This window comes from Callospermophilus lateralis, chromosome 7 (assembly GCF_048772815.1).
Source record: "Callospermophilus lateralis isolate mCalLat2 chromosome 7, mCalLat2.hap1, whole genome shotgun sequence".
Taxonomy (NCBI): domain Eukaryota; kingdom Metazoa; phylum Chordata; class Mammalia; order Rodentia; family Sciuridae; genus Callospermophilus; species Callospermophilus lateralis.
The window spans coordinates 54,380,374-54,395,953 of record NC_135311.1 but is presented as its reverse complement, the minus strand read 5'-3'; the positions used below and the strand labels follow the sequence as shown (position 1 = coordinate 54,395,953).

The 15,580-nt window shown below is 31.4% G+C and overlaps 1 pseudogene; it reads right to left on the bottom strand.

Annotated features, from left to right (window-relative positions):
• Window positions 1-1,552: 1,552 nt before the first annotated feature.
• The window catches only part of LOC143404267 (glycogen debranching enzyme-like), a 51,791-nt pseudogene continuing 37,763 nt past the window's right edge, over window positions 1,553-15,580 (bottom strand).

The following is a 15,580-nucleotide window of genomic DNA, read 5'->3' as shown; positions in this document are numbered from 1 at the left end:
GATATTCATAGATTTTTCTCGTTAAGGGTTCTTTTCTGTATTTAGCCTCTAACCTCTGTAGAAATACAATGTCACCCTCATATATAACATTAAGTTTACTATAGCAACATAAAATTTAAAAATTAGGTGAAGTGAATTTTAATATATCATTTATTCTTGAGAAAAAATAGTAAAAAAAATCAGTTTAGGAAATAAGTACTACTCAAAAATGTAAACTCTTATAAATGTTAAAATCCTTTTTACTTTTTTGTCATTTTCAAGTTCAAGGTATTTTAAAACAAAATTTTTCAAATTATTTTATTGTATTCAAGATAACTACTGAATAGTTTTATTATATTAAGATTGTTGTCAGCCTGGAGATGTGGCTCAGTGGTAGAGTTCTTGTCTAGTATGTATGATATCCTGGGTTTGATTCCCCAGTACCATAAAAAGAAAAAAAAAAGATTGTTCTCAATACTGAATTTGTCAATGTAGGCTTTCATTAACAGAAACTAGTATTTATTATTCTCTGTCAATAGACTTTTGCACAGAAACTAGAGAGAGCTATCAAGTTTTAGAAATTAATATAACATTCTTTTCTTCTTGAAAGTTCTCATAAACATGTCCAACAATTTCTATTTTGAAAATGTAAGTCATCTCATATAAAAGAAAACTGAACTTGAGGCTAATTTTACAAAACTGTATTTAATGAAATAAATTTCTTAATGCTCTGTGTTTTTCCTAGTCTATGCATCATTAGCACAATCAGTTGTCTTTAATAAACTATTGGCATTCATAACATTTGAAAACATATTGATATGTCAGTGAAAAAATAAAATCACAGTTTGAACATCTGTTCTTATTTTATGAACATATATGGTAGAAATGATGATAATTCTACATTTATGAAGTACTTCTGAAAATATATTGAATAAAGTATTAAGAAGGCAGTAGTAGGCCGAGTGCAGTTGTGCATGCCTGTAATCCCAGCAGCTCAGGAGGCTGAGGCAGGAGAATTGCAAGTTTAAATCCATATTCAGCAAAAGAGAGGTACTAAAAAAGTCTGGTAGACCCTTTCTCTAAATAAAATACAAAACATAGGGCTGGCTCAGTGGTTGAGTGACCCATGAATTCAATCCTCAGTACCAATAAAAAAAAAGAAGAAGGTCATAGTACATGGTGAGGATGTTAATTATCCACAGCCTATTCAGTATGCATTGTTCCTGAATATAGATCACAATTTAAAGATACTTTTCCATTTTCACTTTTGTAGAAATTTAAGATTATATAAGTTTTCTTTTTCTAACTCTGGATTTCTATTCTTGAAGAATACTTAATGAACTCAAAAGAAAATTCTGTTGGTAATCATATTTTTTCTCTATTCAAATTGAAAGTTATCTTTATAGATTGAAAAAGAAAAAGAAAAATCAATGCTTTTATAATCTTTCCTAATTGGACATCAATATTATATGAATATTTAAAAAAAAAACTTGAATTTGTATACATAGGCATTTGCATTATGATCTTGCATTGCATAATGAAGTTGTATATTTGTTAACTATATCTGAACCAACTATAAACCATAAAGTGTTTCAAGAATAACAGCAATTGACCAGGCTTGTGTCTCACAGCTGAAAGGACAATACTGGCCATTCTCATTGGTCAGTTCTGGAAGTCCTTTCCAAGGGGATCTGGAACATAGAAAGGATTTTTTATGAGACATAATCTAACACATTTTAACAATATAGGTAATACCTCAAGTTTTTTGCCTTTTAGTACAGAAACAATCAGTTGTAACAAAATAAAGCATAATATCCCAAAGAAGTCCTTTTTCCTATTCCATCCTTAAGATTTAAAACTTTCAAATACAAAGGATCCTTTTATCCATTAGAAATATTGTAAATCCTCACCATTCCAGGCAATATACAAATATTCTTTGATGCTTAATTTCATAATTTTAGAATAAGTTATAAGACTCAAATTGTAATTATGTAGTTAGTATGTGTGATTTTTGTTTGTGTGGTGCTAAGAATAGATGCTAGGCTTCATACATGCTAGGCAAGCACTCTACTTTTGAGTTACATCCCCATGTGTCATATTGATATAAGTGTAAAACTAAATAAAATAATAAACACTAGGAATTGTCACGGGAAAAAATGACAATTTTCATTTTACTAAACAACAATTTTATATAGTATATACTTATGTTCTAATATTTGGTAATTTATATGCATTACCTCATTTACTGCTCACCTTAACCCTATGATACAGGAGTTAGAATTACTCCTTACTTATACAGAATTAAGAGATATTAATAAAGCTTAAAAAATGTGTTCTAGGCCTCCCTCGCAGAACACAGGATTATTATTGTATCTAATTTTTTCTTAGTTTCAAAATACACCTTTAAATGTGAAGTAAATTTTTTAAAAAAAATGAAAATATGGAAATCTGTAATATTTCTTTTTCTATTTTTTAAGTTGTAGATAGACAACATCTATTTGTTTTTTTTATGTGGTGCTGAGAATTGAACCCAGGGCCTCACACATGCTAAGTGAGCACTTTCTAGCTAATCCACAACCCCATTCCATAATATTTATTTCTTAAGTGGGGTTGTGAGAATGTATTAATTACCATATTTTTCATTGGAACTCAGCTGTGTTACAAATATTCTTCTGTACATATGAAATATTTTATAATTAAAATAGGAAAATAATTCCATGAGATGAAGATGAGATATTTTTGATAGGTATTATCAAAGAAGCTAGGTATTATATTTATTTTTTAATAAAGGTATATATACATGAACATATACCTTTATTTATTTTTATTTTTATGTAGTGCTCAGGAATGAACCCAGTGCCTCACATGTGCTAGACAAGCACTCTATCACTGAGCTATGATCCTAGCCTGGTATTATATTCCTTCAAAAAATCTATCAAATAGAAATGTAAAATATAGAAAAATTATTTAAATATCTTCAAGTATTAAAGTTACTTCAAAGCAAAATGCCAAATCTCTAAAGTTGGATAGTTGGGTAATCTGTAAGTGGTTGAACTATATTCCCCACATTCATGATTAGTTATTAGCAGATATGATTAGTTAAGATGAGGTTATACTGGAGTAAGGTGGGCCCTAATCCAATATGACTGGCATCCTTATACAGGAGAAATTTGGACACCAACATGCACACAAAAGGAATGTCCAGTGAAGATTTAAAGTTTGCTGTCACAGCACTAATGGCTTCAGAGAGAGAATGGCCCTGCTCCTACCTTGATTTCAGATTACAGACTTCAGAAATTGAGACAATATCTTGTTGTTTAACAGCTTCTGTGAGGTCACTCAGTTTGTGGTGCTTTGTTATGGCAGCCCTGGCCATAACAAAGATCTACTGATATTATGAAACAAAGCTAGGTTATAAAATTCCTAAAATTATAAGATTATAAAACTATGCTGCTCACAATTAAATGTGGACACTAGTACATGGAACATCCCCACACTGGTATAGAGAAGTCTCCTTTCCTGAAAAATTCATCCCTAAATTCATTATGGTTTAAATTAGGTGTTCTGCAGAAGCTCATGTGACAAAATGTAAGATTTAGAGGTGAAATGGTTGGGTTATGAGAGCCTTAACCCAATCAGTGAATTAATATTCTGACAGGGACTAACTGGTAACTGTAGGCAGGGAGGATGTACCTGGAGGAGGTAGGTCAGTGGGAATGTGACTTTGGATACATATTTTGTCCTTGAGGAGTAGAGCTCTTTCTCTGCTTCCTGCTGTGATGTCTTGAATTTTTTTCCTCCACCACACCCTTTTGCCCTGATATTCAGCCTCACTTCAAGCCCTAAGGAATGGAGCTGAGCCCCAGGGAATAGAGCCAGCTGTCTATGGACTAAAACCTCTTAAACAGTGAGCCTGCAAATAAATTTTTTCTCCTCTAAGCTGTTCTTGTCAGGTCTTTTTGGCCACAGCAGTGAGAAAGCTGACTAAGACAGATTACAAGTACTTCAAAGCAAGATGTCAGCGCTCAAGAGGTATAAGGAAGGAGGTCACAACAGGTGTGAAGGTGGTTGAGAGTAATCTGAATTCAAGTGATGTAGGGAAGGCACTTGCCTGTAATGTTTGCATAGTATGGAGTGTAAGTCAATATGGGAAGGGCATTTATGTCTCAGGACATCTGTTCAGGGGATGTCAGAGCCAGAGAAGGCACAGATAGTTTGAACATGTAAGGATGGAAAAATATATGTTGGTAACAAATAAAAGAAATCTTTAGTGCTTAATTAATGTTAAACAAAGTAGACCTTGGAGCAGAGAAGTATCAGTGATAAAGAAGGTGATTTCATAAATGTTTATACACTTAATAACAGTGTTTCAAAACACCTCAAGCAAAAACATATACAACAGCACTGAGAAAAAAAATACAGCTGCAGACTGCAATAGTTCTTTTCAGTAATTCATAAAACAAGGAGATGGAAATCCCTTAAGGAATTTGAACATCAACCAACTTAAACCAACTGATATTTCTAGAACACTCCACCTAAGGATCACAGAATATATATTCTTTGCAACTGAAAACAGATGAATTACCTAGAGAGAAAACTCTGAATCATAACTACTAATAAGTTTATAAGGATCAGAGTCACACAGAGTATATTCGTTCACTACAATGGACACAATTTTAAAAACAATAATAGAAATATCTCTGGAAAATTCATGAATATTTGAAAACTAAATAATGAATTTCTAAATAACCTATGAGGGAAAGATGAAATCAAAGGAGAAAACAAAGTATTTCAACCAAACTTGGAATAGAACCACCATTGGACCCAGCTATCCCACTCCTCTGTATATACACAAAGGACCTGAAAAACAGCATACCACACTGATATAGCCACCCTAATGTTTACAGCAGCTCAGTTCACAATAGTGAAGCTATGGAACTAATCCAGGTGCCCTTCAAGAAAAGGTGGTATATATACACATAGCATATTACTATCATAAAGAAGAATGAAATTAATGCATTTGAAAGGTAAATTAATTGAGCTGGAGTCTTATCATGCTAAGTGAAATAAATGAATTCTAAAAAAACCAAAGGCCGAATGTTTTCTCTGATAAGCTAACACACAATAAGGGGTGGGAAATAGAAAGTCATTGGATTAGACAAAGGGTAATGAAGGCAAGTCAAGGAGGGAAAAATAGGAAAGAAAGAAGACTTTGTTTTTCTATGTTCATATATGAATGCAAAACCAGTGTAACTCCACATAATACACACCTAAAAGAATGGGGAGTTATACTCTATGTATGTATATTATGTCAAAATACATTCTACTGATATATAAAACTAAAAAAAACAAATAAAAATTTTTAAGAAAAGGAAGTACTTCAACTAAATGAAAATAAGTATACAACTTATCAGAATTAGTGGAATATGATAAACTGATACGTAAGGGGAAATGTATAGCACTAAACACCTGTATTAGAAAGGACAAGAGGCAACCAGTGTACACATCTGTATCCCAAGCTACTTAGGATGCTATAGTAGGAAAATAAAAAGTTCAAAGCCTGCCTGGGCAGGGGATGTAGTTCACTGGTAGAGTGCTTGCCAGACATGCATGTGGCCCTGAGTTCAGAAATTAGTATGGCAAAGCAAAAACACTAACAAGAAATAAACAAACAAACAAAATCCCTTGGATTTTTAGAGAATGAGCATATTTAGGTGCTGGAAATAAAAGGCAGAGAAAGAGTAAACAGAGTTAATCGTGTAGTTAAGAGCACAGCATGAAGGAAATGACTGCCTGGATCTTAGTAAAAGCTAAAGTAGATTACTTGCTGTTTGACTTCTTCCAAGTTACTTCACCTTCTTAACTTTGTTTACAAAATGAAGATAATTAATGATAGCTCATATCTGTCTTATTATCTTGTCTATGTAACATATGTTAATATATTAGTCCTTCGCCCATAGCACAAGAGTTAATAACTAGAATCAACAAATGGGACTTACTCAAACTAAAAAGTTTTTTCTCAGCAAGAGAAACAATAAGGGAGGTATATAGGGAGCCTACATCCTGGGAACAAATTTTTACTCTTCACACTTCAGATAGAGCCCTTATATCTAGAGTATACAAAGAACTCAAAAAACTAAACAATAAGATAACAAATAATCCAATCAACAAATGAGCCAAGGACCTGAACAGACACTTCTCAGAGGAGGACATACAATCAATCAACAAGTACATGAAAAAATGCTCACTATCTCTAGCAGTCAGAGAAATGCAAATCAAAACCACCCTAAAATACCATCTCACTCCAGTAAAATTGGCAGCCATTATGAAGTCAAACAACAACAAGTGCTTTCGAGGATGTGGGGAAAGGGGTACTCTTGCACATTGCTGGTGGGAATGCAATTTGGTGCAGCCAATTTGGAAAGCAGTATGGAGATTCCTGGGAAAGCTGCGAATGGAACCACCATTTGACCCAGCTATTGCCCTTCTCGGACTATTTCCTGAAGACCTTAAAAGAGCATATTATAGGGATACTGCCACATCAATTTTCATAGCAGCACAATTCACAACAGCTAGACAGTGGAACCAATCCAGATGTCTTCAATAGATGAACGGATAAAAAAAACTGTGGCATTTATACACAATGGAGTATTATGCAGCACTAAAAATGACAAAATCATGGAATTTGCAGGGAAATGGATGGCATTAGAGCAGATTATGCTAAGTTAAGCTAGCCAATCCCTAAAGAACAAATGCCAAAAGTCTTCTTTGATATAATGAGACCAACTAAGAACAGAGCAGGGAGGAAGAGCAGGAGGAAAGATTAACATTGAACAGAGACATGAGGTGGGAGGGAAAGGGAGAGAAAAGGGAAATTGCATGGAAATGGAAGGAGACCCTCACTGTTATACAAAATTACATATAAGAGGTTGTGGGGGAAAGGGGAAAACAAAACAAGGGAGAGAATTAAATTACAGCAGATGGGATAGAGAGAGAAGATGGGAGGGGAGGGGAGGAGGATAGTAGAGGATAGGAGATGTAGCAGAATACAACATAATATGGCATTATATAAAAAAGTGGATGTGTAACCGATGTGATTCTGCAATCTGTATACAGGGTAAAAATGGGAGTTCATAACCCACTTGAATCTAAAGGATGAAATTGATATGTCAAGAGCTATGTAATGTTTTGAACAACCAATAAAAAAAAGGAAAAAAAAATATATCACTCCTTGAAACAATCCAATCTCCAAAGATCCCAACTCACTCTATGCAGATGAGAAAACCAAGCTTTAGAGAAGTTAAACAACTTTCTCATGGTCACACAGTGAGTAAGTGGACAAGTGGATAACAACAGTAATATGTGGTGGTGGTGGAGATGATGATGATGGTAATAGTAGCAATTTTGTATAGTTGTTTGGATTAAATGAGTCATTTTACATACATACATTTAGAATAATGCCTAGAACATGGTTAAGTGATCAATGAATATCATTTGTTGTTATTACCATTAGTTCTACCATGTAAACAAGGAAAACCTAATACTGATGGTACCATAAGGTTTTTCATGAAAAAAGGAAAGCAGTAGCCAGCTCAAAGTAGAGAACTGAAGGGAAGTCATGGGGTCTGAAAACTAGGAGAGATCTTGTTGAGTGGCTTTGCCAGAGTGGTGAGGGCGAAAGCCAGATGAAGGTGGTAATGACCAAGTGGGTCAAAATGGAGAGAGAAAAAAGAGGTTACTCCTGAATGGGACATGGGCTGGTAAGAGAGACAGGACCAGGTTTGAGTTAATAACTATATGAAGGGATTTTGTTTTAGAATGGGCTGACAGATATCTCTGTAGCTTAAGTAGAAAAGATAAAGTGGAATACCAAGAGAAGATAATTAATTACTGGAACAAGGTCTCATCACAGGTCTGAAGTGATGAGATGACAGGTAAAAGTAGAATAACCCCAGGCATGCCAGATAGTCTTACTTTTAACAGATAAAAGGGAACTAAGAGAAAATAAATACAAAACCCCCAGAAACAGTACAGGGCAACGACAGAGTTGGGTGTGCTGTGAGTATATTTAAGCTAATGAAAACCAATTTTCATGCAATATTTGCTGTGATAGTTTGAAGTCCCTTATGTTCTTGAAAGAGAGGTGTTACAATTTATGCCAATTATGCATAATTAGTCTGAGCAATAAGATGAAGGCATAATTTAGAATTTGAGAAGTTAAGATAGACTTGATGAAATTTGTACCATAGAAAAATATGCAATTCTGACCCTGATAATCTGCTGATAATTAGGAGAGACAAGGTGAGAAACTGTTTTTGAAATAACAGTCAAAAGGCCAATTCAAATATTTTAACTACAATTGGAACATTTTTGAAAATTGTTATATATATATATATATATATATATATATATATATATATATATATATATATATATAATCAAGAAGTTCAAAAGGCCTGATCCAAATATTTTTGTTTTTTGTATTTATTCTTTGCTAATCACACTCTAAAAATATGAGCTAAATTTTGAAAATTAAAGACTATTCCATATGTTCAAATCATACAATATCAAATCCTTAGCTTTAAGTAACTTACTACCTAAAGTAATGAAGGGAAGGTAAAATTTCCATGATGGACTTTGCCATGTTAAAGAAGAAAGGTTTCAAGCTTCATTGGGATACCTAGAGAACAGAGAAATGAATCCTAAGGAAACCCAACTTACCTAATATCTAAGAACAAAGGACACACCAGTTATAGACATTACATGCCCATGACAACTTACCTCTCAAGATGAACATAATGTGGAGAAAGAACGTTTTTAACCAAAAACATTGTCTTTGCACTACACTCCGGACCCATCAATTTGGAAAAATATAACTTTGCATGAAGAAAATATCCAACAGGCCATAGCCATTCCTGAAAAAAAGATAATTTAAAAGTAAAGGAAAGATAAAGAACTGTGAATATCTAGAACTATTTGAAAAATAACTGAAAACTCAGAGAAAAATGAAATTTTTACAGGTCCTTGGTGATAATTGAAACCTCTAGCAAGACTGTAGTTGTCACTGTCTAACGCATTGTCATATATTCCACAGTAAACCATATCACTGAAAAATGATTGAAACTTAAGTTAAATAAAAGAAGCTCAGATATCATAGAAAGCATTAAAAACATTTTAATAGCAATGTTAAGAGAAATAATCATGTTATCTTCCAATTCATAGAATAAGCTCAGCATTAAAACATAATTTAACCTTAAATAAGAATATAATGAGTCCAGAGGACTTTTGCAATGTGTTCAGGAATAATTAACAAATACTGACTAATATAAAAAATATTAAATATTCAGGTATCTTGCCTTCCAGCAGTTAGCTTGACACTAACCATTGGTTTAAAGTCAAGTATCTCAAAATGTCTCTAATATATGAATAATAATTGAAATGGTCATATAATAAATTGAATTACTAAATATTATAGATAAGGTATTACAGGTTATAGATTATAAAGGTTGTTTTTGAAACTTCTCCATGAAGTTATTTTAAAATTATATGTGGCATATCATCAGATTACAAGTAGCAATTCAATATACATTCTGATTGTATGTAGAATTTATAACATATTTATGCAGGAAAAAATATTACAAAAATTATTGTAACAGATAATACAAGGGCTATGCATACTTGATTTAATTTAAATACAAAGTTTTTTTTTAAGATAGATGTGGCCACAAAAATAAACTTAGTGTTTTAGTTTTGATCAGTGCTTCTCAACGACTCTGAAAATATGAATATCTCAGAATGTAGTTAAAACATACAAAATTTTGCATTTCATGATGGAAATGAGTACATAGTAAAGTAGGAAAATTCTACAAAGGTGAGATTCTGTCATCAATTCATACAGAAATCAAGTTGATAACAAGTATCAAGTTTTAAAGAAAAATCATAAAGGAAAAACAGAAGGGTTATTTGAAACTCAAGAAAAAAAAACAAAGTTGGAAAGGACAAGAAATACATGATGGCATAAACCCACAAGTGTAAAATAAAAATGAAATCATTTATGGATATAAGTAAAAAGAGTAGTATAATTACAAAGAAAGGATGGATAAGACTAATATTGAGAACAGAATTAAATCCTCACCTGTCATCAATATATGTGAATAATACCTAATACTTAAAATATCATAAAACAGCAGCATATTCTTTCTTTTAGAAATGTAGAAACAGCTATTAGTAGGAACAATATAGAAAATAATGACCACCTTTGAGGAGTAGAATTGAGGTGAAGGAAAGAAGCAAGGAAATGAATTTTTTTTTTCTTTTTGTGGTGCTGGGGATTGACCCCATGTAATATTTTCCATAAATTATCTTAGGTATATTCCCATATGATCCAAATTGTACAAAAAGGCACAGATACATCAGATGATAATGATGCTTACTTCTAGATAAAGGGGTTTAAATTAATTTTCTGTTTTTCTTTATATATACATCTGTAACTTCTAATGTTTATAATAATCATTTACCACCTTTATGTTCAGAAAATTGCACATCAGAAAATATTCATGACATTAGTTTTATAAACTAAAACTCTAATTGATTATTGAATATATATTAAGACAGAGGCATTCTGAGTACTGATGCTTAATGAAAGTACAAATGACACTTTTAAAAACTCAATCTGAATGAAATTTTGGAGATGTTATCAATAAGAATAATTAATAGCTGGTGTTAATATATTTGGATTAAATATAATACTAACAACATTCTTAATACTTAGATTCCAACTTACACTGGATATAAAGTTTTCATGCCAAGGAGACCAAGTAATTTTTTTTTCTGCAATCTCCAATGCTCTCCATGCTTTTTCTGTATTAAACAGCTCAGGGGCCTTATTAATGTCAAAAACAAATATACAACTTTTTCACATAACAGAAGAATTACTTTCCACCTACATATACAAATCATCATCTTGAAAAAGAATGAATATATTTAAAAATACAGTGTGGGCAGAATTTAAGAGTAGATGCCTAACCAGATTTAATTCCATGAGGCTAACTTGGAAGCACTGTTCTAGGCCTTAGAAGTTAGGAAAATGTGTGGATATTCTTCAAAAACAGCAAGTTGCCATTGTTATCAGGAATACAGAACACACTTCAACTCATGTAATTTATTCTTTATAATATTCACAAGAGTTTCCTTTAAGGTATATCTGAACCCACTTTCTGCTTCTAGGATCATAATAAAATGTAGAACAGTATAAAGTTACTTGTAATACAGAGAAGAAGGAGAAGAGGATCTGCATTAATTTTGGTGGTTGACCTGCAGTTAATGTTAATGATTAATAAAATCAAATGCACATTGAACCAAAGCTGTCCTGTGTGCCTGTGTGTTTTTCATTCTACTGTAATTTATAATACCATGTTTAGTTATGTTTTTGACAAAATGGAAACAGCTATGCAGGCATGGACAAACACAAACCTCTATTTTATTGCCCTCTTGTTTAGGCAGAATTTAAAAAGGAGAGACTCTAGAATCCTTGTCAATACATAATTTACTAATTATCAATAAAAGAGCGTGTGAATTTAACCTATTCCTGGTAATTCACTACTCCAGAACTTCCTATCTAGCATGCTAAGGCACTGGTTGTGGCACAGATGATTGGAAATACAGACATCTTTAGCTTTCAGGACAACTGGGTGGGTCAGGGGCTCATTGAAGCAGCTGGATTTGGCATAAACAGCAAAATCCAAGCACAGTGCCTTGCACAAATATCATTTTCTAAGCGTATTCAGGATGTGAAAAATACATCAGGAAAACACTTCATTGATCATCTTCCATTGTTTTCTATTTTTTGATACTGATTGGTAAATGTTAAAGGTGATAAGAAGACCTTTTTAATTATAAAAAGACTATATAAAACTAGCTAGTAAGCAATATCCTTTTCTGCAGTTCAATGAAAACAGTAAAAAAATTAAAAAAATTAAGTAAATTCTATTACAATTTGGACAGTTACAAACACTTCACTTACCACGACCAATGCTATGGTAAAATTAGGCCTGAGCTGGTAGTCACACCAAGGACTTGATGCTCCATAACTGTCTTTGTATATGCCACGTTTGTGAACTAGATTTGGATTCTTCTCATTAGAATCAGAAGGATCTTCTGAAACATGAAACAGTTTTTCAAAGTTGTCTTGTATTTTTCTGTTCCATTCTAATGAGACTGTTACAACTTTCCCTGGAAAATGATAAAAAGACATGGCAGTTTCAGACATTTAAAGCAATTCAAACCTCTAATAAGAGCCAAAAAGTCATATTTAGTACACTTATTACTTTTTATCAACTAGGGAAAAATAAATTGGCCACTTTTTGAAAATGTAGCTAGCCTAGATTGAGATAAGATATAAAACATTTACTGTATTTGAAAAACTCAGTACTTCCCAAAATATAAAATAGTTCAGGAATAATTTTGTATTGACTACATATTGAATCATATTTCACACACATTATCTTAAATGAAACATAATTAACTTCATCCATTTCTTTTTACTTTTAACAAATGAATTAGAAAATTTTAAATTATTTATGTGGCTCAAATAATATTTCAATTGTACTGAATTTTCTCAAAAAAATGTAAAGATTTCAAAATTGTTCATGAAAATAGAACCTGTTCACAGTCACACTAAGATAAAAAAAAGCACAATAAGGCAATAACTATGTTGTTTTTCTTACCTCAGTTTAAACTGCTATCAAAAATATGGTTAGTAATTAGATTTGGTACAATTTCCATAGAGTAGATTAATGATTTTTCCTTCTTGAAATTTATGGTTTTCTAATATCAGCTAACTGCATCAAATGATGAGTACATAGTTGAAAATACAGACAGTATTAGAAGTTTCTTTGTAAATAAAAGGTACAGCTTACCATGTCTTTTTACTCTAACTTTATGATAAGGAAAAATATTTTTTTTTGATAATTCCAGCAACCAACGAACGGCAGATTTACACAAGCCCACAATTTCCACAGCAGACCCATCTCTAAAATTAAAAATAAATTTTATTCTCTAAGTAGGATTCATTTAGGCTCTATTTTAAGAAGGTATTCAATAAACAATTCTGATAAGTAGTATAACCATTTCATTATAAAAGCAACTATCTAATAAGAAATCCTAACTTTATAAGGAATATATGATTTTGCTGGGGACGAAAACCAGTCCTCACCCAAGTTAGGGAAGTGTTCTACCAGGGAGCTACACCCCTCAGTCTAGTAGCAACTCTTTAAAAATTATTTTTTAGATAATTCTGACTGAAGATAAAATTTGAAAAAAAGAGCTTCTCAGCTTAATATAGTACAAGAAGCTATTTGTTGATAGCTTCTGAAAGAAAAAAAGAAAAATGACAAATTCTGGGACAAAAGTTTAAAGAATTATGAAGAAAAATGATTCCCTTTTATAAAGTGAAAAGACTTCATAAAAGACAGAACAACTGATGGTTGTTCATATTTACAAAAGATATGCACAATGAAATATTAACCATTGGAATAATAGATCATAAGACTTGATTTTGAAGTACTTGCAGAGGCTGAAACCATGATAATTTCTAAAAAAAAAAAAAGAACAGACAGCTTTACTATATAACATATATCAAAAGGAACATATCTGCATGACAAGGAGAAAGAAAGGATGAGTCAGAAAATAGAAGAGAGGCAGATTTTTATTGATTTACTATGAAAAATACATCATTAATAGAGTAAAAGATTCTACAAGTATGTGTTTTTAAAAACTAAAATAGTAAATTAAAAGGGTATAATTAGGGGCTGGGGTTGTGACTCAAGTGGTAGAGTGCTCACCTAGCATGCCTGAGGCACTGGGTTCGATCCTCTACATGACATAAAAATTAAAAAAAGGTATTGTGCCCACTTACATGTAAAATATATATATATATATATATATATATATATATATATATATATATATATATATATATTAAAAAAAATTTTTAAAAAGGACATAATTACAAAAGCACTTTAAAATAAACACTACCTTGGAGTGGCTGGGATTCCTCTGTTTTTAGTTCTGTCACTTTCTCCATTTTATCCATCCATGTGCCACAATTTAAGCGATTTTCTCCATAAATAAATCCTGTTTTGTCATCAACTCCTGCAGTTATATTGAAACCTAAAAAACCCAAAACATGTATAAAACTAATGTTCTATAATTGGTACATATTATATATAGCAAATGAAAATTAATATTTTATTTAAAATATTTATACAATTTATAGGAATATAATAAACCAGGACTATTCTGAAGATCAACTTGGTAATATCTTAAAAATTAGAGACATAAAATTGAACAGTACTTATATTTCTTTCTAAATATACTCTAGGGAAATCCTTACTTCTGTGTACATGGAGATGCTTATAAGAATATTCATCATTACATTGCTTTTATCCCCCAAAAAAGAAACCACTCAGTAGAGGAATGATTAAATGCTGTTTATATAAGGGGAAACACCCTATATAATATAAAATTTAAAAAGTAGATTTATGTGAACAAAAATACCCAAGACAAAATGATTGAGTAAACAAGCCATAAAAGGAGATGTATAATAAAAACTTTTTCTGTAAAAGCTTAAAACATAGGTAATACTAATGTACACAGCTATGCATGTCTATCTGGTCTATATGAAACTCATGAAATTATACACATATTTGTGTATAATTTTAAAATACATCAAATATTTATACAGAGTATTTGTTATAGTACACTGAATATATACAACACAACATAGATCACATGTAATTTGTATATACTCGAATACACACAAAAGTCTAAAGCATTAAAAATATACATGGAAATAGTGAACCCTGATTATAAGATAGTCATTAATTCTAGAGAGGAAAGGAAGAAAAGGAGAGATGAAGCTTTGGATATACCTGATATGGTTTATTTCTTTTCAAACAAAAACAGAAAGATCTGAAGAAAATATAACCAAATGTTACTACCTGCTTAATTTGAGTACTAAGTTTGAGGTAGAATTTATACCACTATCTGTAAGTTGAAATGAAAAATGAAATTAATTCAAAGATATCACAAAATATGTTATTTAAATATAAAATCTATTTCTATTGATTCACTGAATGATAAGAGAACTATAAGTGATTGTTTCCAGTTAACTTGGGTTAGCAGGGTTGGTATTTGGATGTTACTGCTAGAAATAATAAATTAATGATTTTAAATTAATATATTAAATGTAATTTTGAACATACAATATTTGCCAATGAGTGTAGTGAGTTACCTAGAAACTCAAAGTTTCATTACGTTATGTTAAAAATGGTGCCATTATATTAATATTAACATATTAATATATTTTATATGTAATATTATATTTTAAAATCATAAATTATAAAACCATAATCATATTTTAAAATCAGAAGACATATATTTTGTTCTAATATTTTTATACAGTAATATTTTTATAAATGGCTTATATCCAAATATTTTTTTTTTACTAGATTTCACATTTGTGTGTCATAAGTATAATTTTGTGATTTTTTCATTCTGGTCAATGTAAATATTTTCTGTTAATTGTAAAGGCTGTTTCTTC